The sequence below is a fragment of the Schistocerca americana genome, chromosome 11, assembly GCF_021461395.2.
Source record: "Schistocerca americana isolate TAMUIC-IGC-003095 chromosome 11, iqSchAmer2.1, whole genome shotgun sequence".
Lineage (NCBI taxonomy): Eukaryota > Metazoa > Arthropoda > Insecta > Orthoptera > Acrididae > Schistocerca > Schistocerca americana.
In genome coordinates this window covers 17,896,050-17,918,438 of record NC_060129.1, presented here as the reverse complement: position 1 = coordinate 17,918,438, position 22,389 = coordinate 17,896,050, and the positions used below count along the sequence as shown (strand labels likewise).

At 44.9% G+C, this 22,389-nt stretch overlaps 1 non-coding gene across 1 annotated transcript; it reads left to right on the top strand.

Annotated features, from left to right (window-relative positions):
- The first annotated feature begins 14,034 nt into the window (after positions 1-14,034).
- Positions 14,035-14,108, top strand: Trnat-ugu. The gene has a single exon. It is a non-coding gene; the product is annotated as a tRNA-Thr (tRNA).
- Positions 14,109-22,389: the final 8,281 nt, after the last annotated feature.

The following is a 22,389-nucleotide window of genomic DNA, read 5'->3' as shown; positions in this document are numbered from 1 at the left end:
ATGATAGCCTCGTATTATTTGTCAATTACTTTTTCCATTCAGGAAGTGGTTTGGAGTCCTTGCGACAACTTATCGTACTATTCGAGCAGATATCTCCTCATCGAATATAATTATACTGCCGTTCCAACCCATACTCCCAGCACTTTGCTTGCTCGCTACTTACTCTACACTTTGCACTTACATATTAGTAAGCTACACTTAAGGCTGCAGCAGCGCATGCAACTGAACAAGTATTACATGAAACTTCAAATGAATATGAGTTAACAGCTACGCTTGATACAAACTTAGTCTCTTGACCTCAGTGCATAAGGATGCTTGTTCCTTAAGGAATATCTAGGTCTGACAGGTAAAGGTTTTACCTTCTTTTTCTTCACTTTAGCCACTGTAGGTTCTGGCATAGTTGACACACTACTAGGCGATGGATCAGGCAAGACTGTCGGAATGGAAGGTGCTTTTCCATAAAAAGGTTTCAGACGATCAAAATGTACTATCACTAACCGATCTGGCAAGTGAATTTCAGCATTTACTGGAGAGGTTAGCCGAACGATAGGCTACGGTCCCTCATATTGAGGTGCAAACTCCTTTGTTCTTCCTCGTCTTACTGTTGGGTTATGCAACAAGATTAAATTTCCAGGCTTGTAAAGGGGCATTACTGCATTCTTATTGCTCCGCTGTAATTGTTTTTTGGTGGCTTTGGAATTATTGGTTTGAACTTGTTTCCAAATTGACTTGAAACGGCGGGATAACCTCTTGACACACCTGGGGGCAATTTGTCCAATTCAATAGGTGAGTTCATAGGTTTGCCAAAAACTATCTCATAAGGACTATAGCCTGTTGACTCATGGACACGGCTATTATAGACTGAAGCGACTATGTTGATATAACGGTCCCAATCTGAATGCGTTCTGTTTACATAGTAACTTAGCATTTTCTTAATTGTCCTCTGGACACGTTCCAGGCGGCCATTTGCCTTTGGATGAAAGGGGGTGGTTCTCCACTTTTTGATTCCTAGAAGCTTGCACCCTTGAACGAATAAAGCCGACATAAAGTTCGTCCCTTGGTCTTAGAACATCTTCAGAGCTGCCGAAAGGCAAAACTAAGTGACTGGCGAATTCTCTAGCAACTGTCTCTGCTGTCATATCAGCGAGAGGTACCAAAACAAGGTATCGAGAAAAGTGGTCCATAAGGGACAGGATGTATTTATTGTTTTGATTGCTTTGTGGAAAAGGACCGACGATATCCAGGGCAATATTCTGAAATGTTCTCGTCGCCTCTGGAAGGCTTTGTAAAGGTATTTTAGTTCTAGGAGGGGGTGCTCTTAAAGCGCAAGGTAAACTATTTTGAATATACTTTTGAACATCTTTCTTTCTGTTTTACCACCAATACCGTGCAGCTATCCTTGCATTCGGTGCTCTTCGCCCATTATGGACCGAGCGAGGTGGCGCAGTGGTTAGCACACTGGACTCGCATTCGGGAGGACGACGGTTCAATCCCGTCTCCAACCATCCTGATTTAGGTTTTCCGTGATTTCTCTAAATCGTTTCAGGCAAATGCCGGGATGGTTCCTTCGAAAGGGCATGGGCGATTTCCTTCCCAATCCTTCCCTAACCCTCCGTCTCTAATGACCTCGTTGTCGACGGGACGTTAAACATTAACCACCTACCTACCTACCGCCCCTTATGGCATGCTTGCAAACTACCATGACATTGAGCTATTACTCTGAACTGCAATTCCCTAGGAATTACAGCTTCATTACCACCCGGAGTCTTTCGGTACAAAATACCATCTTCAGTAACGAAATCTACACTGGTAACATACCTATGACATTCAACATCTCGGCTTCGCGCCTCTTTCAGTTCCTCAATCAAAACATCATTTGTTTCAACTATCCTTACTTTACGACTCAGGGAGCCAGCATTAGAATGCAGTCTACCAGGTTTATGCTTAACCTCGTAGTCATATTCGGCAAGTTTTAAAGCCCATCTAGTTAAACGACCGCTAGGATCTTTCAGATTCAACATCGAAGTTAATGCCGCGTGATGTGTTATTACGGTGAACTTTCTACAATGCAAACAACATTTAAAATAGTTTACATCGAACATAAGTGCAAGCAATTCCTTTTCAGTAGTACTATAATTTACTTCAGCCTGATTCATCTGGCGGGAGGCATACCCAACAGGTCTTTCCTCTCCGTTATATTCTTGGCTAAGGACTGCACCCGGAGCAAAATCTGAGGGATCGGTTGGAAGAATAAAAGGTTTTTCAAAATCTGGTTAGACTAACAGAGGTGAGCTTGTTAGTACTTTTTTAATCTTCTTTACAGCTACTTCACATTCTTCTGACCACTCGAAAACTGCACCTTTCTTTCAACAACTTGGTTAATGGCTTAGCTATGGTGGCATAATCTTTCACAAACCGGCGATAGTAATTATATAGGCCAAGCGGTGACTGTAACTCTTTTACATTGGTTGGGGTGGGAAAATCTCTCACAGCCTCAGTCAACCGAGGATCTGGTTTGACACCTTCAGCACTAATGACATGTCCCAATTACTGGACTTGTGACTGTGCAAATGAACATTTTTCTACCTTCAGACTTAAATGGGCACTCTTCTAATAGGGAACTGCTTCCTGTTTTGACTCTTACCTTCATTTACCACTTCCGGACCACTTGCTAAAACTGTTCCACGTGGAATCTCTATCTTTCTCAAACCAAATTTATCGACACATACAGGTACACAAAACTTCTTCCCTTTTCTCTCTACAGCACATAAACCTCTCTTCACATGAACTTGTAACCTGTCCAACACATCGTTTTGACGGAGCGGATCCACAAAAACGATTGAACTAGTAGGCAATGGAGCTTCGATATCAATCCACAGAACCTTGCCTGTCCCACTATCAATGGTAACTTGGCCTAACGATTCACTGGACCACGTACGCGGTTCTGTGGGATCCTGTGAGAACAGCCGTCCCTCACAGTTTCCTCGCGCGCTTTCGGTCCGAACGCCGCCGAAAAAGTGAGTTTCCTCACCAAATCGGACGGTGTGCGTCCTGTAGTCGATTACCCCTTGGTACTCATTGAGGAAATGATTGCCTAGAATGATATCAAAGTCCCTTCTACGTTTCCGTAAAACGTCCATATTGAAACCATATGTTTTTTTACTTAACTGAAAACTAACGAAAGACGACCCCGCAGGAATGATCAGTCCCTCACCGAATCCAGCAATGTGATAGCGGGGCGGTTTCTCCCTCCGCTTATCGTGATAGGGGACAAACAGCACGCTAATCTGTGCTCCCGTGTCTACTAACACTGTAATTGCTCTACCCCTAAGTTTACCCTCTCGCAAAATATTTGCCACTTAATCTTTCTGCTGTTTTTTATGCACCGGTTTCATTACTTTTATCGGGGGCGAGGGTTGGTGGCTGAGCCTGCCCTGCCCTGTTGGTAACTACCCCGTCGCCTGTTTGCCTGTGGAACTTTCTGCTGCCTTTGTCTGGTTACATTGTTTTGGGGGCACGTGGCGTTAGCGTGGCCGATCTTGTGGCACCTGCACCTGCCGCAACACGGTGCGCGGCAGTACGATTAAACTTGCCGCAGCGCTGACATTTTGCGTCATTAAGAGACACGCGCCGCGACTCGTTACTTCGCGCTGGGTGAGTAACAAATCTGCCTGCTTCCTCACGCAGCAGCGCAATTCGCACAGCTTCGTGCAATGTAGTAGGGGAAGCCATTTTCACTTCTGTCCCGGTCTGCGGGTTGATCCCTCGAATGAACACGTCTATAGCCCTTGCTTCTGCTTCCTCTATTAAAACTTCATTACGGGCCTGGCAGTTGCTAAGCACATAAGTGCGACACGATACCGTGCGGATTCGGTCAGCAGATACTTGTAAATCTTCGTCGGTTTTCTGTCGTAAGGTAGACAGCAAATCCCGATAATAGCTGACACCTCTCTGATCGGAACAGCGCTCTGCTAACCCCTTAGCCAGGGCTTCAAAAGTGATAGCATCTCGCAGAGCGACGACTGACTCGACATGTGTTGGAGCGTCTCCTGCTAGTTTCAGCTTCAGCACACTCAAAAGGAAACTATCAGGCCAGCCACAAGTCCTACCTACATCTCTGACACACTGTAAAAATGCCGTTACATTTTCGTTAGTTTCACCCGCGAAAGTCGGGATGAAATTTACGGCAGGGAGACTGCCAACAAGAGTGGACACAGGCGGAACTGGGCTGACCGCAGAGGCGCAGCTGCTCCTTCAGTTGTAGCTTTTTTGTCGCTTTCCGCCACAAGCGCATTGCACTGCTCTTGCAATTCCATCTTTTGCACAGTTGACTGTCTAATCTGTTCTTCTAACATGGCGACAGGGTCTGCGCCAGGAATTTCGGCAGCAGCTCGTGCTTGCTTATTGGAACGGGTGTCGGGCATGTTTACAAAATGACCTCACAAACAACTCGAGGAATTGCTACAAAGATAGCGAGTCCAGGCTACTGCAACTGCTCGCGACTTACACTACTTCATTATGCTGGAGGCGGCGACGTCGGCGGCGGCGGCGAAGGCAGACGAAGCGGCAGCCGGCCGTTGACTGCCGGCTGCGCAGCGACGCCACAGCGGCGGTGGGAAGTGCTGACAGACTGGCATCCGGCTGACTGCGGCTCGGCTGGCGGCGCGCTGCCGCCGTACCGCGGGCTTTAATGCCGGAACAGAGCGGGCCAGCAGGGCCGACGCGGCGGCAACAGGGGCTGCCGCGTGTAATAGCGCAGTGTCGTGTCGGTGCTTCCAGCTCCACAAGGAGTCAGTTTACTGCACGGCCCCCGGGTCAAAGACAATGTCCCGCCATCTAGCCGTAATGCCAGTACTTGTTAGACCGCATGGTGGGTCAGATCCCACTTCACTGGCAGCAGCTCTGCATGTCGGGATGTGGCTGGGGTGGAAGTGGGGTCTAAAAAAGAAGCAGTGTTTACTTTTCAACTCCGGTCGGCAAACTGCCTCCCGTTTATTGATAAAACATTTACTGATTGACCTAGCCGCGGTACTTTATGTGAGTTTAGCGGCCCTAAGGCGCAAACAGATTGAGCCGGGGCTCGCAAAGTGCAACGGAGGCAACCGGCCAATGCGTCTCATCTCGTCGAGGGCCTGTCAGTCAAAGAGGGCCATCCACACGCCTCACACGTGATCTCCTGGACCTTTCTGATTGGCTGCTGTAGGAGCTCTGCCTAGGCAAGCGACGCTTCCCTGAGCGTCACCCCGTCAGCAGAAAGGTTGTTCGTTCGCCGAGCGCGTGAACAAGCCGTGGGATAGCGGCACATACTGGAAAAATCTGATGTGTCGCTAACCCAGGGCCCGTGCACGGGTTTGTGAAGATGCATTGCCATCCATAGCTCACGCATATAAAAAAAAATTTCCCTTTTCTTTTATTGAAAATAAAGGACTCCCGTACTCAATCTGTCAGCAGCTGTACAATGTCGTAACGTCACAGTTGTCTATAATGGCGTGAGGCTTCTGAAAATACTAAGGAATATTGCAACACCTGAGTACATGTAACACAGCTAAAATGCAGGGAACAGTTAATTCTCGGAAGCGCGACCCATTTCTAACGTCTCCCGTCATTTACTACTTGAATTAACTAATTACAACAATTCGTTCTAGTGTTTCAGACAAAATCATTTACAGTATTGTCATCAACGGAAAACCGAGCCATACGTAATGAAACGCCTTTACATTTTCTGTCATGGGAAATGCCGCACAGAACATACACACATCAAAAAAAACTTTTGCATCGCCCCGATTCCCAGAACTGAAGTCGGACGTCGACTGTGGATATCGTTTCACAGACACACTCCTTCTGACTGTTCAGAGATATCACTAAACCCGACGAAAGATGTAAACAACCATGCATGAGCAGCGCCTGTTAGACGAAGGTGGTCCGACAGCCGATCAGTTCCAGTCATTCCACCAGGAAGGAGGTACACGGCTCGTGTTGTCTGTAGCTCAACCGTGCCTAGACGGTCAATACCTCGGTTCGATCGCGTCACCATTGTTACTTTGTACCAGGGAGGGCTCTCAACAAGGCACCTCGGAGTGAACCAAAGCGATGTTGTTCGGACATGGAGGAGACACAGAGAGACAGGAACTGCCGATGACATGCCTCGCTCAGGTCGCCCGAGGGCTACTACTGCAGTGGATGACCGCTACCTACGGATTACGGCTCGGAGGAACCCTGACAGCTATTCCACCGTGGTGAATAATGCTTTTCGTGCAGCCCCAGGATGTCGTGTTACAGACTCAAACTGTGCGCAATAGGCTGCATGATGCGCAACTTCACTCCCGACGTACATGCCGAGGTCCATCTGCTCAGGATTGGCATCACGTTATTTTCACCGATGAGTGTCGCATATGCCTTCAACCAGACAATCGTCGAAGGCGTGTTTGGAGGTAACCCGTTCAGGCTGAACGCCTTACACTAAGACAGACCCAGAGTGCCGCAAGGTGGAGGTTCGCTGCTGCTTTGGGGTGGCAGTATGTGGGGCCGACGTACACCGCTGGTGGTCTTGCAAGGCGCCGTAACGGCTGTACGATACGTGAATGTCATCCTCCGACCGATAGTGCAATGGTATCGGCAGCATATTGGCGAGGCATTCGTCTTCGTGGACGACAATTCGCGCCCCCATCGTGCACATCTTGTGAATGACTTCCTCCAGGATAAAGACATTGCTCGCCTAGAGTGGCCAGCATGTTCTCCAGACATGAACCCTACCGGACATGCTTAGGATACACTGGAACGGGCTGTTTATGGACGACGTGAGCCATCAACCACTTTGAGGGATCTACGCCTCATCGCCGTTGAGGAGTGGGACAATTTGGACAAACAGTGCCTTGATGAACTTGTGGACAGTACGCGACGACGAATACAGGCATGCATCAGTGCAGGAGGACATGTTGCTGAGTATTAGAGGTACCGGTGTGTACAGCAATCTGGACCACCCCCTCTGAAGGGCTCGCTGTGTGGTGGTACAACACGCAATGTGTGGTTTCCATTACCGACAAAAAGGGTGGAAATGACGTTTATGTTGATCTCTATTGCAATTTTCTGAACAGGTTTCGGAACTCTCGTAACCGAGGTGGTTCAAAACTTTTTTTGGTGTGTGTATTTCGCAACAACAATTACAGCCTGGGCAGCGGCTGTTTTCTTGCCGTCGAGTGAGTGCAGAGAAATTCGCCGGATTTATTACGTCTCCCAGTATGGGAAGAGTGTCACAGACATCGACGCCACCTCTGGCAGCACGACGGCACTAATACGGTCCAGAAAAAAAGACGACGTATTTTTTCGCCCTAATCTCGATTTGTTACTCAAGTTTAACTCGGACGGCGTCTGACGTAAGGATTCCTTCGCGAGCGACCCCGTGCCCAGTTACGACGGCCAGTTCTCGGCCCACAGCCTTTTTGTCGGCAACTTATAAACACCGCGTCTTTTTAATTTTTCGTTTATCTGATACTGACGAATTACAGATCAGTGGACTTGAAATAAATGGGGTCTCAATGATCATTTGGTGAAGACTTTTTCTTTTCTATTGTCAAATCGTAAGACTGTTTTCTGCGGATGAAGGGAGAAAAAACAATGAGCTTTCCGTCTGTTCCCGACGTATGGGAACTTAAAAACAGAACATTTCAACGAGATGGTCAAATCGCTGCATCGCCTCGTTAGCAAGGGAGTCCTGATTTGATAGCGTCTCTCGTTTTGAAACAGAGATTCAGCCGTTGGCAAAAGTCTGCTGGCTCTACTAACCACGGATACGTCCCTAGTTCCGAAATAGAGCAAAGCACAGACCGAGAGGTGGAGAGCATACGCTGAAATGAAAGCTGCCGTTCCATATACTGATAAAAGTGTTTTTCCCTTTCCAGTCTCATTTTCAATACAGACCTACGGCAAAAAGAGTAACGTAAGCTCTGTGACGTAGAATAGATGAAGGAACTGTTAAACATAATCAGTCGGAACAAATAGGTGCTACCAGTTTCTTGTCGCCAGAAGACAACGTTGCTTCACACATTACCAATCATAACTAAACTGAAAGCTGCTCCAGAACCACATGTGGATAAACTCTAGAACTTTAGTAGTAGCCGGCCGGTGTGGCCCAGAGGTTCTAGGCGCTTCAGTCTGGAACCGCGCGAGCGCTACGGTCGCAGGTTCGAATCCTGCCTCGGACATGGATGTGTGTGATGTCCTTGGGTTAATTAGGTTTAAGTAGTTCTAAGTTCAAGGGGACTGCTGGCCTCAGAACTGCAGAACTTGGACCATTATGGAGTAAGGGGAATAGCTTACAATTGGTTCGCCTCTTACTTTAGAACAGAAAGCAGAAGGTAATTCTCCGCAATATTGAGAGTGGTAGTGATGTTCAGTCCCAATGCGGCACTGTTAAGTGCGGCGTTCCCCAAGGGTCGGTGCTGGGGCCACTGCTGTTTCTTATTTATATAAATGATATGCCTTCTAGTATTACAGGTGATTCAAAACTATTTCTGTTTGCTGATGACACCAGCTTGGTAGTGAAGGATCTTGTGTGTAATACTGAAACATTATCAAATAATGTAGTTCATGAAATAAGTTCGTGGCTTGTGGAAAATAATTTGATGCTACAAAATGGTTCAAATGGCTCTGAGCACTATGCGACTTAACTTCTGAGGTCATCAGTCCCCTAGAACTTAGAACTACTTAAACCTAACTAACCTCTAACACATCCAAGCCCTAGGCAGGATTCGAACCTGCGACCGTACCGGTCGCGCGGTTCCAGACTGTAGCGCCTAGAACCGTCGGCCACTCTGGCCGGCTTGATACTACAGTAAGACTCAGTTTTTACAGTTTCTAACTCACAATTCAACAAGAACTGATATTTTGATCAGACAGAATGGGCATATTATAAGTGAGACGGAACAGTTCAAGTTCCTAGGCATTCGGATAGACAGTAAGCTGTTGTGGAAAGCCCATGTTCAGGAACTTGTTGAGAAACTAAATGCTGCTTTATTTATCATTAGAAGAGTATCTGAAATAAGTGACAGTTCAACACGAAAAGTAGTCTATTTCGCATATTTTCATACGCTTATGTCATATGTAATAATTTTTGGGGCAATTCTTCTGATTCAAAAAGGATATTTTTGGCTCAAAAACGGGCTGTTCGAGGTATATGTGGTGTAAGTTGGAGAACCTCTTGTCGACCCCTATTCAATAGTCTGTGAATTCTGACATTTCCCTCACAGTACATATTTTCTTTAATGTCGTTTGTTGTTAGCAATATTAGCTTACTCGTATTCCCAAGAGTTAGCAGCCTTCACTCAGTTAATACTAGGTAGAAATCAAATCTGCATGTGGAATGCACTTCCTTGACTCTTGTGCAGAAAGGAGTGCACTATTCTGCTGCATCCATTTTCAATAAGCTACCAGAAGAACTGAAAAATCTTAGCAGTAGCCCAAACGCTTTTAAGTCTAAACTGAAGAATTTCCTCATGGCCCACTCCCTCTATTCTGTCGAGGAGCTCCTGGAAGAGCTGAAAAATTAAGCAAATTTCAGTGTTACATTGTTGATTTTCTTTATTTAAACTTACGAACTGTCGCCTGAATACGTTTGTTGTATTTCATTTTATCTGTTTCTACTATCGTGTTATAATTTCATGTATTGACTCGTTCCATGACCATGGAGACTTCTCCCTCATTTGGTCCCACGGAACAATAAATAAATAAAATAAAATAGATACATAGTCGCATAGTACTCAGAGCCATTTTTTTCTTTAGTAGTAGCTGGCAGTTTCGGTGTTTACATCGAGGCACCGGTCCGAACGTAATAAACCGCAGTAGTATGCGCAATTCGCAGAACTGTTCCCACTACAAGAGACGCTTTGCTACACAAAGTCAGTGTATTAAACAGAAATTAAACGTTTCAGTAGCACACCGCAGTTCTAACATAGCAACTGTGTTTGCCTCAATTCGGCCATGGGTTTCAAAGATTAGACACATATACGATTCACACCAATTCCTGGCGGTGGACAACTCAAACACGACGGAATGCGGACACCACACTTCATGGAGCAGCTAATAATGACAGATTTCTCCCCTGGCGTCATCACGGCCCTGTTTAAATACGTGGCCGGGAAGTGCGATATATCGGCAGGAGTAGCTCGCAGAGGAGCAACTGCAAAGAAAGCACTTTGGCGACAGAGGTTGCGCGATTCGATTGTCGAGGCATAAAACAAAGCGATGGAAATTTCTACGTCTGACGCTGTAACACGGCACCCTTTGCTTGTCCGATTTTTGCGTGTGTTCGCCCATGACAAACAACTTACAGAGAAATTGTGAGTGGGACTGTACGCAAAAATGGATAACGCTAGATTTAAATGTCGCCCTGTCACCCCTAATTAATCTGCGGTGGTAGTGTTGACGATAAATCACACCTGTTTCTACTTCCAAGCATGAACGATCACGAACACTTAGGGTGTTCATTGACATCAAACACATAGACAAAAACAAAGTAAAGCAAAAGGGTGAATTCAGGATCAACTACTGAAAGTAAAGGCTCTACTGAATCACAATAATTTTATTGTAACCTTCAGATCAAAGCTGAATCAAACACAGTGAACGATTTACAAATTATCCTCCTGACTGACATTGGCAGTGAACTGTGTTAAAACTGGTCCAAAACGAGATGTCTTGTAACTTGGCTGACCGACTGACATCGACACAAAACGTAAAATACGAAGAACCACTAGACCCCACAGTATTGTGAAACCTCTGTGGAAACAGCAAATGCACGTGATCCAACTATTTAACTTTACTCCTAAGACAGGCCGAAGCGGGAGCCATCTCGCCGAAATGTTCCTGCTGCAGCGGCGGTCTCCGACGGCGACGGCGCGGCTGTGCGGTTGGCGTGTGGCGACTCGGAAAGTACACTCCTACACTACTCGGACAACAGGCCGCTGTGTCCATAAACTTCTCTATTTGCAACGATCTTCCCGGCAGCAAAGAGCTGGTTCGGCTAACGTCCACTCAGAACGAAAGACCAAGACGTGAGAGGACTTGTCTGACCTCCTCTCAGTAGTAGAGGCCAGAACGGAAGGCCTCTACCGAGAGTCCAGCAAGATCGGTCTTCACCTTTTGTTTTCTCACCTCAACTTTTACCGAGCCAATCGCATCACTAGAAGCTCTCAAAATACCCAGTTTGCCAGTGCAGAGCAATGTACGGCCTGGGAAGAACCACAGCTGTGGCCAATAACACGTTTACTGGAAGTTTTCTCCCAAGAGACCACTCGAGATTTTCCCGGCAAGATTCCCCGTCGTTGCGAACACAGATTCTTACATTGAAAGTCTGTTATTCGGAACTCCTGGCCTGCCCCACTTGAGTTACTCGAAGGCGTAAAATTTGTGGGACACAGGCGAGAGCACGCACAGGAAAGCCCGTCCAGCTACCCACTGCTCTGTTTTGGTAAACACTCGAACACCCGCAGCCGCGCGCCCCACAGAGGCTGGCGGCCGCTGTGGCCTCTCTAAACGGATTCCACTGTTCCAGGCTGTTCCAGCTCGCGGGCTCCGCTGTGAGCCGCGGAGCGCTCCCTGCTCCAGGGAGCCGCGTCGCTCGCTGCGACCAGTCAAGTGGGCCGGCACGCCGACACGTGGCACGGCTGGCTGAGGCAGGCGGCAGGGCGAGCGTTTTGATGTGCCAGCTGCGTCTTACAAGATCGACAACCTCACACTCTTAGCTGCTAAGACGTGGTGACGTGCTACACCTGGAAATACGATCTTCAGGAAATAAATAAGAAACAAATATTTTACAAGAAATTGCATACTAAATTTATTGGGCCTCTGTAGTTTGAAATTTTCTTTTCATTGCAAGATCGGAAATATCAGGCATCAAAGTGTTCGCAGCGTTAATGCGGAGGATGGCCTTCATTGTTGCACCCTGAAGAAGCGATCGTTCCTTACTTTATAACTGTTTTCACTGCTCAGAAAAGCTGCTCACATCAAAACGTAGATCCAAATATGCACATGATCTGAGCGGCATTGTTGTGAAGTTTGGGAAATGTTTTTTCTGTAATGAACACTCCCATCGTGACAAATACAACTTGTTGTAGTACCTCTCTTTCAACAAAGTTGAATTTTGCAAATCAATAATCTCCAATTCAAGTGACGATGACAAGTCATCGGTGGAAACTGAAAAAGAAGTGCTGAACACCGTAAGTTCCATTTCCAAACTAGTGAGGTCTCCGAATCGTGTTTCAAACGACGTGATGAGCTGCTTTAAGTTTGCTTGGTAATCGCCGAAAGTAGTGCCTTCAGGTAGTTTTAAAGAAGCAAGATGATTGAAGAACGTTAGATGTCCATTACTCATCTGTCTCTCAAACAAAGGTAACTTTTCCATGAACACTTTGATCTGGTCGTGCATGTCAACGATTAGCTGCCCTTTGCCCTGCAATGACAGATTTAAATTATTCAGATGCATAGTTATGTCAGCTAGGAACGCCAGGTCTGATATCCATTTTATATCTTTCAGATAACGCATTTCTTCCCCTTTCATTTCGAGAAAATGGGTATTTCCTCACTAATGGCAAAGAAAACATCAAGAACTTTTCCCCGACTCAGCCAACGAACTGTACTGTGGTAAGATATATCCCCATACTCCGCTTTCACATCTTTCAGGAATCCTTTGACGACGCACAAAATTCACACAGTTCACGACATCTTTCATTACGCCACCTAGCTCTACTGTTTCAGCACACAGTGCCTCTTGGTGCATTACAGAACACGAACTGTGTTGCACGTTTTGATACCCTCCGTATTACGAATCCGTTTTAAACATACGTCTACTGGTATGACGTTCTTAAGCCTGGCTACCAGTTCTCTGCGAGCAACGGCTTCTACCTGACTGTATTTAATTCTGTATATTGTACCTCTTCGCGGAATTAAATACTTTATGACATACAAAACACTGCGGTCGGCCATCCCTCTCAATGAATAGAAAGGTATCCTCCAATAGAGGTACAGAGCTCCCGCGGCTAGTCGCAGCTGTCATTGAGCACGGATTATTACGGCTGCATGCGGCCAGGGGGCAGTGAGTTCGCTTTCCCCCTCCACGCGGGCTCCGAGCTGCCGCAGCGAGCGCTCCGGAGCGCTCCGGCTCCCTGGAGCTCGGTTGGAACAGCCTGGATTACAGGAATCCCCCCGTGGACCACTCATACTGTCAGGCCGTGGTTCTCGGCGGCTAGGCGGGGAGGTAGCCGAGCTCTGTCTCGCGTACTGCCTTTCCGCAAAATCTTATAATTAGAAAATCGAGGAATTCTCGCGTGCCGGTGCGTTTCCACACGGATTTCCTACGCCGTGATTTAGAGTATTACTCCAACAAAACCTGAAGTGTCACGTTAAACGGACTCATCTAAGGTGCAACGCCGTCGCCACCTTACAACGCTTGTCACCCGTTGTGTTCCAAACGATGGATTAGATGTACGCCATTTGTAGCTTTATAAAGTGTGTTTAAGCCGTGCCAGAAGGAAAAGTGCGCCCTTTAAATGCTTAAACTTGATAACAGGACGAATCTTTTCGAATACTTAACGCCTAATTTCGGTGAGAAAAGTCCAAGGCCAAGCTCTGTCGCTGGTAGAGGCTGCACACGTGGCGTCGCAGAGTCGGCCGTAACAGACAGGACGGCAGTGTCCGTGTTGTGACGTCACGGCTGTGCACCACGGAACGAGGCCTGCCGCGGTGTCTGCCGAATACACGTGAGTCTCCCCAGGCGGCAGTCCGGCTCCGCACACGCGTCCCCAGGGCCGGCTTGGCACTGCTGCAGATCCCCGAGTGCTTGCCGGCCGTCACAGGCACACGTCAGACAAGGGTGGGTCGTTACATTCACTAAGATGCTGTCTGTTCTTCCGGACATTCTCAACGTATTGTCCCGCACTACGTTCGCAGTGGCCCCGCCCATTATACTCATTACTCGCGGCGCGTTGCCGATTCCCGTAAGAGGCGTGCCAGAGATAAATCCCTGCAGTCGCCGTATGCTGTGTGTCCTCGGTGGCTCAGATGGATAGAGCGTCTGCCATGTAAGCAGGAGATCCCGGGTTCGAGTCCCGGTCGGGGCACACATTTTCATCTGTCCCCGTTGACGTATGTCAACGCCTGTAAACAGCTAAGGGCGTTCATTTCCTTGTAAGAGTCGTTACACTTTAACCAGTGACGGAGCACCGAAGAATGTTTGAACATTCCCTGTAAAAAGGGAGAATTTTAGGCCTAATGACTGCAAAAGCTACGCACCAGATCTATTTCAAAATCCTTCTATGGGTTCAAAGTAGGGATGTATGTCGGCCGTAAGATCTAGAACTCTACGAATGGAGAAGATTCTGAGGCGACCGAATGTTAATCTCTAACTCACTATACGAGTTTCCTCTACAAATAAGGTTTCCGATATATCACCCTTGATACCTCGATATCGTGTCTGTATCTGTACTGCATTAAACACAAGTCATAAACTCTTATTCTGTGTATGAACCGTAAATTACGGATGTTATTTGTTATAGCATTGTAAAACATATCGTACGTATTGCTGAGGAAAGCACCAGAAAACTATATGCTTCCTCCCAAACCGATATTTGGCATTCTCGTCCTGTGGAAACGTTCAGCTAAATGAGTCACAGTCCACCATGTACAAGAGTTCATCGAATGAGTGAAAGTCGGTCGTTTGTCAAAATACAGATTAGTGAGTACAGTGTTTGAAACGATTGCTGTCGTTCCACGTGGCCGAACGTAAGAAGGTCAGTCACCCATTGCCACTGGGAGTTCTGGGGAAATTAAGTCAACTGAATTACTACAGGTGTAACATTAATACAGCAAGGAGATCAGTTGTTGAAATCTGCTGGCAATAATTGCCATTTATTGCCGTTTGAACTCGATTATAAGCAAAAATTTAGTACATAACAAAATGAACTTCCAACACAAACCGAAATCATTATATTTGCTTCACAGCTGTTTCTGCTTAATAGAATTTTTTTAAATGTGTACTGTCTGTCTGTCTGTGTGTGTGTGTGTGTGTATGTGTGTGTGTTTGTGTGTGTCTGTGTGTGTGAGAGAGAGAGATTTCGGAGTTTTTATCGTCCTGGAGCGAGCTGCAGCTGCAGGCGGCCGTATGAAGAGGCTCCGCTCTGCCCAGAGGCGGCCAGGCAACACGTGGAGCGAAGGTCAGCTGTGGTCAGCCCAGGGTCAGAGGTCACGCGTGGTCAGCCCAGCTGCAGCCGCCACAAACATCTGTCCCCACACCTCGCAAAGGGTCAACTACAAGTTTTCAGCTACTGGTCTGTGCTGTACATCGCTTGTCAAATTTCTCTTTCCATACGTCACCACATATGCGAGTGTGTCAGTAGGAAGCTTATCGACGAAAGTTGCACAAAGTTTCATCGTAGTCTTCTGTCAAGTGACAACATTCTTTCTACGCGTCATGTTAATGACATAAATCAGATAACTCGTTATGAAACTAAATGGGCTAACATCGATATCTGCTTTTAGTACAGTAACTCGTTTAAAATCGAGAAATGCGTCGTATGCTTTGAGAAAGTTGTCTGGGGGGGGGGGTTCATGTTCCACATCTCCTGCGGACCATTTTTCAGGTACATGTTCTGAAGTTTAACGTGATCGAATGATGATGAGTCAAGTAACAGATTTTTTTTTTCGATTTGCCTGAAATGTGACAAAAACGAAATAAGGCATGCCGAATTCTAACGAGTTATAGTAATTTGTGATATCAAGTTCAAAATTTTTCTTGCCAGATAAGGCAGCAACTTCTACAGTTTGAAGCTCACAAAAGCAGATAGGAATTTTCAGGTTTTTCAGAATATTTTCTCGCTGTCCTAGCTCGTAATGTGGCTCGTATTTTTAACAATAGGAAGACGAATTTCCATGGATTCTATGACGATCTTTCCTTCTTTTGGAAGAGTGGCTTTCATTTAAATTTCAGTGCCATTATAGTCAATCCATTGAAGAATTGCGTCTTCAGAAGTTGAACTGTGCGTAAAAATTACAGTTCAATCTCCTTCCCACATAACTTTTTTGTAATCCTTAGAAAATCCGCCAAGCATTGACAACGGATAAACTACTTCATTTCTCTTCCTCTTCATTTTTCCACTGTAAGAATATGCACCTCTAACCTTATTTTGTCAGTAACAGATGAAGTCATCTGCAGTAAAGCTGATGAGGAAATAAGAGGATGTCCAATTGTAGATAAAATATTATTCCCCTTCCTTATCGTTGTGAAGTCAAACAGTTTTGCTACGTAATTATCGATAAACCGCTTGTTTGATTTTCCGTCGTACGTTGGACAATCCGTTCCATCAGTTGCAATAATACTGAAATTCATACAAAGTTGTGCATGATTCGGATGAAGCCATCCATCGCCAATATTTATTTCAGTTTCTGTATCCTTATTTGGAGCATTTAAATTATTTTCAGTCTTCTCTTTCACAGGGAATACTTTACTTTTACTTTACTTTTCCGTGTCCAGATCAAATTTTATATTTCCAACAGTTAGCCACCGCTACGGCTTTGTCGTTGGCTTGTAGCAGGTCACTAAAACTGCAGGGCTCCGGCAGTAGTCGGCACATGAGCAGACGTGCCCCGTCTCGCACCTCTCCGCATCCGCAGAGAACGTCGTCATCGTTAGGCAGCAGTCCCCACTTGCACAGATTAGTTTTGCATCTGGGTACACCAGCCCTCAGCCTGTTTAGTGTTCTCCACACTGTTTGTTTCCAGGTGCCATTTGCTCTTTTGGTATCATCTGCAGTGCGGTTTGTTCATTCTCCCATCTACGGACTCTATTATCTTCCTGTGAACCGTCAAGGATCTCGGTTCTTGCAACAAAGCTATTTCCAGACTTAAGCCTCCGAGCCTGAGTGACGTGCCCATTCAGTGGGTGTCGAGAATCTGTTTCTTTCTTTGTTCTCTCGGCGTCTGCTGCCACCTGCCTTCTGATCTTGGGTGGGGCAATTCCAGCAAGTAGGTACAAATTACCAGTCGGTGTGGGTCTGAGACAGCCTGTAACAATTCGCACTGTCTCATTTACACTTACATAAACCTGTTTAGCATGTGCAGATGCTTCTCACACTGGCGCTGCACAGTCTGCTGCAGAAACACACAGAGCAAGTGCTCATGTTCTCAGTACTGATGGATGAGCTCCCCATTCGTAGTTTGTCAGGCTGCGGATGATGTTGTTCCTGGAGCAGACTTTAGCCTCGGTGTTTTGGCAATGCTGCTTGAAGGAAAGCGTTCTGTCAAGTACAACCCCGAGGTATTTAGGTGTTGGACAGTGCTTTAGCTTCTTACCTTGCCATGTAACGTCGAGCTCAACTCCAGCATCTCTATTGCGCAGGTGGAAAGCACACACATACTTGGGTTTTGTCAGGGTTTGGCTTGAGGTGGTTTGCGTCATAGTATTGAGCCAGTTCTTCAAGCGCTCTAGAGAGATTTCCAGATGTTGCATCAAAATTGGACCCCTGGACCACCACAGCTGTGTCATCAGCATATACGAAGAGTCTTGCATCTTGAGGTATAGGTTGGTCATTAGTGTACACATTATAAAGGATGGGAGAAAGTACACTTCCTTGTGGTAAGCCATTCTTCTGCAGTCGCCATCTACTGCTCTTACCATTTAGGGAGACATAAAATCTTCGATTCTGTAGAAGACTACCAATAACCATCGTCAACCTACAGTCCCCTGTGAGGTGATATAATTTGCGCAATAGCTTTCTGTGGTTTACCGTGTCGTATGCAGCAGTAAGATCTATGAAAGCTGCTCCAGTTATTAATTTTTTTTCAAACCCATCTTCTATATGTTGCGTCAGATTAAGTATTTGCCCACAACAAGATCTTCCCGGTCTGAAACCGGCTTGTTCCTTTCAGTTTCTGCCACCCGGTTGAGAATCATCCGCTCCAGTATCTTATAGAGATGGCATAGTAGTGACACTGGTCTGTAACTTTTGGGGTCCTTTATCTCCTTGCCAGGTTTCAGCAAAGCCACCACTTTCGCCTGCCGCCATAATTTTGGAATATTCAGCTCTTTATTACAGGTGTTCATCATTTGTAGTAACCAGTTTCGAGCTTTGGGCCCAAACTGTTTTATCTGCTGCGTTCTAAGGTCATCAGTTCCAGCTGCCTTATTCAGTTTCATACTCTGAATGGCGTCTTCCAGTTCGGTTGCTGTGAATGAAGCATTGAGGAGTCCGTAATCTTTTTGTTCTTGGGGTATAACTCTTTCCCTTTCTCTTTTCCCTTTGGTTTTCCCATTCTTCAGAAGTTGGCTAGCAATCTGATTTGCTGTTACCCCGTTGTTCTTCTGCTGGTGGTCAGTTGGGTTACTTTTCAGTAATTTCCATGCACGTCTGCTGTTTTGTTTCATGTCAAGATTCTCGACTAGTTTGCACCACCGTGATCTCTTATGCTCAGCCATAGCCTGCATTAGTTCCTCCCCAGCCTCCATCGCATCTTCGCTGAACGGGTCCTGAGTGAACAGGTTTTGGTACCTGTCAAGTAAGACCTTGCTGCTGCCGGTCAGACCCTGGATGTGCTGGGTACGGCAACCCCTTGGGATGTTTTTCCGTGAGATCCCTTTCACAACATCGATAAATCTACCATACTCATCTGGTCGAGGAGGGATTTTCTCAATCTCTTCGTCCAATTGCTCTTTAAATTTCTGCCAGTCTTCCTTTTTTAAATTAAACCGTCTTCGGAAAGGCACCTCCTCTGGTTTAACCATGGCATTCGCAACACAAACGACGGGTCTGTGTTGTGTACTTGGGATAGGTTCTTCAACAAGCTTCATACACTGTGCTGCCAACTTCCTACTCACAAAGATGTTGTCGGGATTATATCCCCTTCTCCATCTTCTGCTGTTGAACGACGCTGGCTGTTTTGGGTCATGAATGAGTTGTGGGTCGTTAGTGTCAGCCCAGGACTCAAGCTGTACACCATTCTCATCAGTCTCATTATATCCCCATGCTTCACCATGGCAGTTGAAATCACCCATGACAAAATTAATATGGTCATTTGTAAAATTGATTGGTTCATGGAAAACAAAGTCCACATCTGGTGGTTTGTACACAGACGTCACAGAGAACTTCTGGGCGCGAATGGTAAGTACTTCAACGTTGTTTACTTCTGTCATTGCGGCTGATGTTACGTTGAACCCGGGTCTGATGAAAATCGCACTCCCATACTTGTCGTGAGGTCTTTCAATGGCCAAATCCATTCCTGCTATTTTAGGTCTGTGGCTGGTGGCTCCCCGGTGTATTTCCTGCACCAACAATACGTCGCATTTATGCTTATGGCACCTGTCTGCTAATAAAACGCTCTTATGACTAGAGAATCCCTCAATATTTATCGAGATCGTCACAAGGGGTGGTCTTGATAAAGGCCGTTGCATCTTGATGTTAATTTGGTTTTGGACTTTAACTTGACCTGGTGTTAGAAGGATTAGCCGGTGAAATCTTCAACGTTTCCAGGGTACGACCGATTGTACCTGCCTTCAGTCTTTAGGCTCACAATCTTCTAGGAGGCTCCTTCTTTGTACCCCTTTCACAGGGAATGAGTAGAACTGATAACTCTCAATTTTATTCATGACGCAGTCAAACACTGCTCTAGCTGTCGCTGATTTATTCAGGAAAAAATTTAAGACATTTCAAAAGAACTGTCACAGTTGCTCCATGAAAGTCAATTAAATTATCATTTTCGTCAGTTATAGTAATTTGTATATTCTGAATTGGTTCAAAAATTGGAACACGAACAGCAATATGTGGTTCGTGAATTATTGGCCCACCAAATTCTGCATTAGGCTTGAATGAGGCGATAATATTAGTTTGTCTGTGACAACGATCAGCATGCTTTACAAACATCCCATCAGCAAGCTTGGAATTTATATTGATCAGTGCAAACGGAATAATTTTGGGGGCGTCCTTAGCCACAGCCTTTTCATTAACCTCAACAATCTGGTTACTGAAACCAAGCATACTTCCAGCTCTATCTTTTATATCCATATACAATTTTACATCACTCTCAATAGTAACTCTGCTTAGAATTTCATCTGCTTTAATGTGAATATTAGACTTTTTCGAATGAATAAATTTTTCCAAGTTTTTCAAACTATACTTACCAGTTGGAATTTCTATCGTTTCTCCGTAGCAGTAAAGTTTATTATTTCTCGGTGTAATACTCGGAGTTAGAAAATTTGAATAAAAACCAACCAGTGCAACATTACTAAAGCTGTCTCGCATGGGTACAGTCAATCTTTTTTTGAGGACAGATGACTTACCACTCAGTTGAAATAACTGAACCATTTTAATAGCTTTTTTTAAAAAATAAATGAGCAAAACTGACTGAGAGCCAAAAATAAGACTTCCAGAGAAGAAGTCGAAAAACAAACATGGTAAGCTTTTACCAAATTCTGCTCGATGTGCAATAGTTGGGCCGAGCGGATGTGGAAAGACTACATTAATGGTCGACAATTATATTCTAGCTCCTAGTTGTTTGAACTGGAATAAAATTAATCATCCATATGTTTACTCTAAAAGTTTAGATCAGTCAAAATACTCAGAATTTATAAAAATGTGCCAAAAAATTTAAGACAAGCGACAGCAGTCCGAAAAGATAGCTACCTTCGTCGAGAATAACGACGACATCGTCCCATTGGATCAGTGTCAAGACAATTGAGTTGCTGCTTTGGACGACTTCATTCTTGAGAACCAAGATATCGTTATAGAATATTTTACGAGAGGCAGACACGAACGAACTGAATGGTTTTACTTAGCTCAAACGTACTGAAAAATACCTAAACAGTTAGGCAGAGACAACCTCATTTTTTAAAAATATTTTCAGACAGAATGACACAAATCTAAATCACACCTATCGCGAGTTCGTTGGTGGTGATCTCAAGTTTGATGAGTTTAAAGAAATGTGCAGCACATGTTGGAATGATGACACGGATTTTTTACCATAGACATGACTAGGAAACGGAACGATGGCAAATTCAGAAAAAAATGCAACATTTTATTAAATTTTAATGTATTAAATGAAAGATAAAATTGCATATCTATTAGACCACAGTCACGACGTTTTAGCAGAACATGTAAGCTAATTTAAAGAAGCTCTTGATTATTTGAAAAAATATGAAAAATTAGCTAAGGTTGGCGAACATTACAGCAATTGTGTGTGGTCTGATAATGATGCTACATGTGGTCCAGACACATGTGGTTGTTATCATTTTGATAAATGCATGTTTAGAATACGTCAGCTAATTAAATTTTATTATGAACGTAAACGTTCCTCTGGAACACGTACAACACAAACGTTAGAAATGTTGAATTAATGTTTTTCGTCATTAATAACTGTCCGCACAATACGTTGTTAAAAAAAGCCAAACGAAATGGAAAGAAAGCTGAAGAACTGAAAGAGCACTTCAAGCTTTGGAAAAAAAACAGCCTAGAACAGAGTACGAAAAATATAAAAGAGAGGACCAACCGGTTATGGACGCAATCGAACAAGTAAAACATGGAATCGAGGGTTTGGGTGATAATGTTTTGAAAGCGGTTGAGGGAAACACAGAGGTTGAAGACCAGATGATTCCTTGTCGTCACCACCCAGACGACTTTGGAGATGTATGCCCAGTTAGACAACTACATGATTGGTCTGACGACGCTCCTGGCAACTATGACTACACATCAAGTGAATCAGAAATTGAAGGCGTGTTGAAAAACTATGAAGAAGAGAAAGGAGAGGAATATCTTTAAAAAATTGGAGAGGAGCGAAAGACGAAGTCTGATGACATTTAAAATAATAAACGTTAGTGAAAGAATGTTAAAGTTTATTAACCACGGTGAAGATCCAACTTTCGGACTAAAACTTGTTGGTGCATTTAAATTTGTTGGGCGTAATGCTGTTGATTTCGATGGCGATAAATTAAAAATTGGTGGAAGAGAATATGAGGGCAGAGATGGACTAAGGAATCTCTTAACTAAAAAACAAATTACTATGGATGATTTGAATGATAAATTCGATGGTGAAGATTTATCAAAATATTTAGATATGTTGTACCGTTCAGGAGCATTATACTCTGAAACTAACCCAAATAAAATAAAATCAAATAGAGGTAAAAAACAAGAAACTGATAAAGAAATTGTTAGTGTCTATTTCCCGAAAGTTCATCAAGTACCATCAAATTCAGAAACAAGTTCGGCTGAAAGTAGTTTCGCTGACGCTGAGAAGATGGAGTAAAGGGTTAATTAAGAAATATACAGAAAAACCGGTCGAGTATGTCTGGATGAATGATGTTCGGCAATTAACAGACAGACTAGCAGTTATTCATGGTAAAAAAGTAGCGGAGAATAAAAA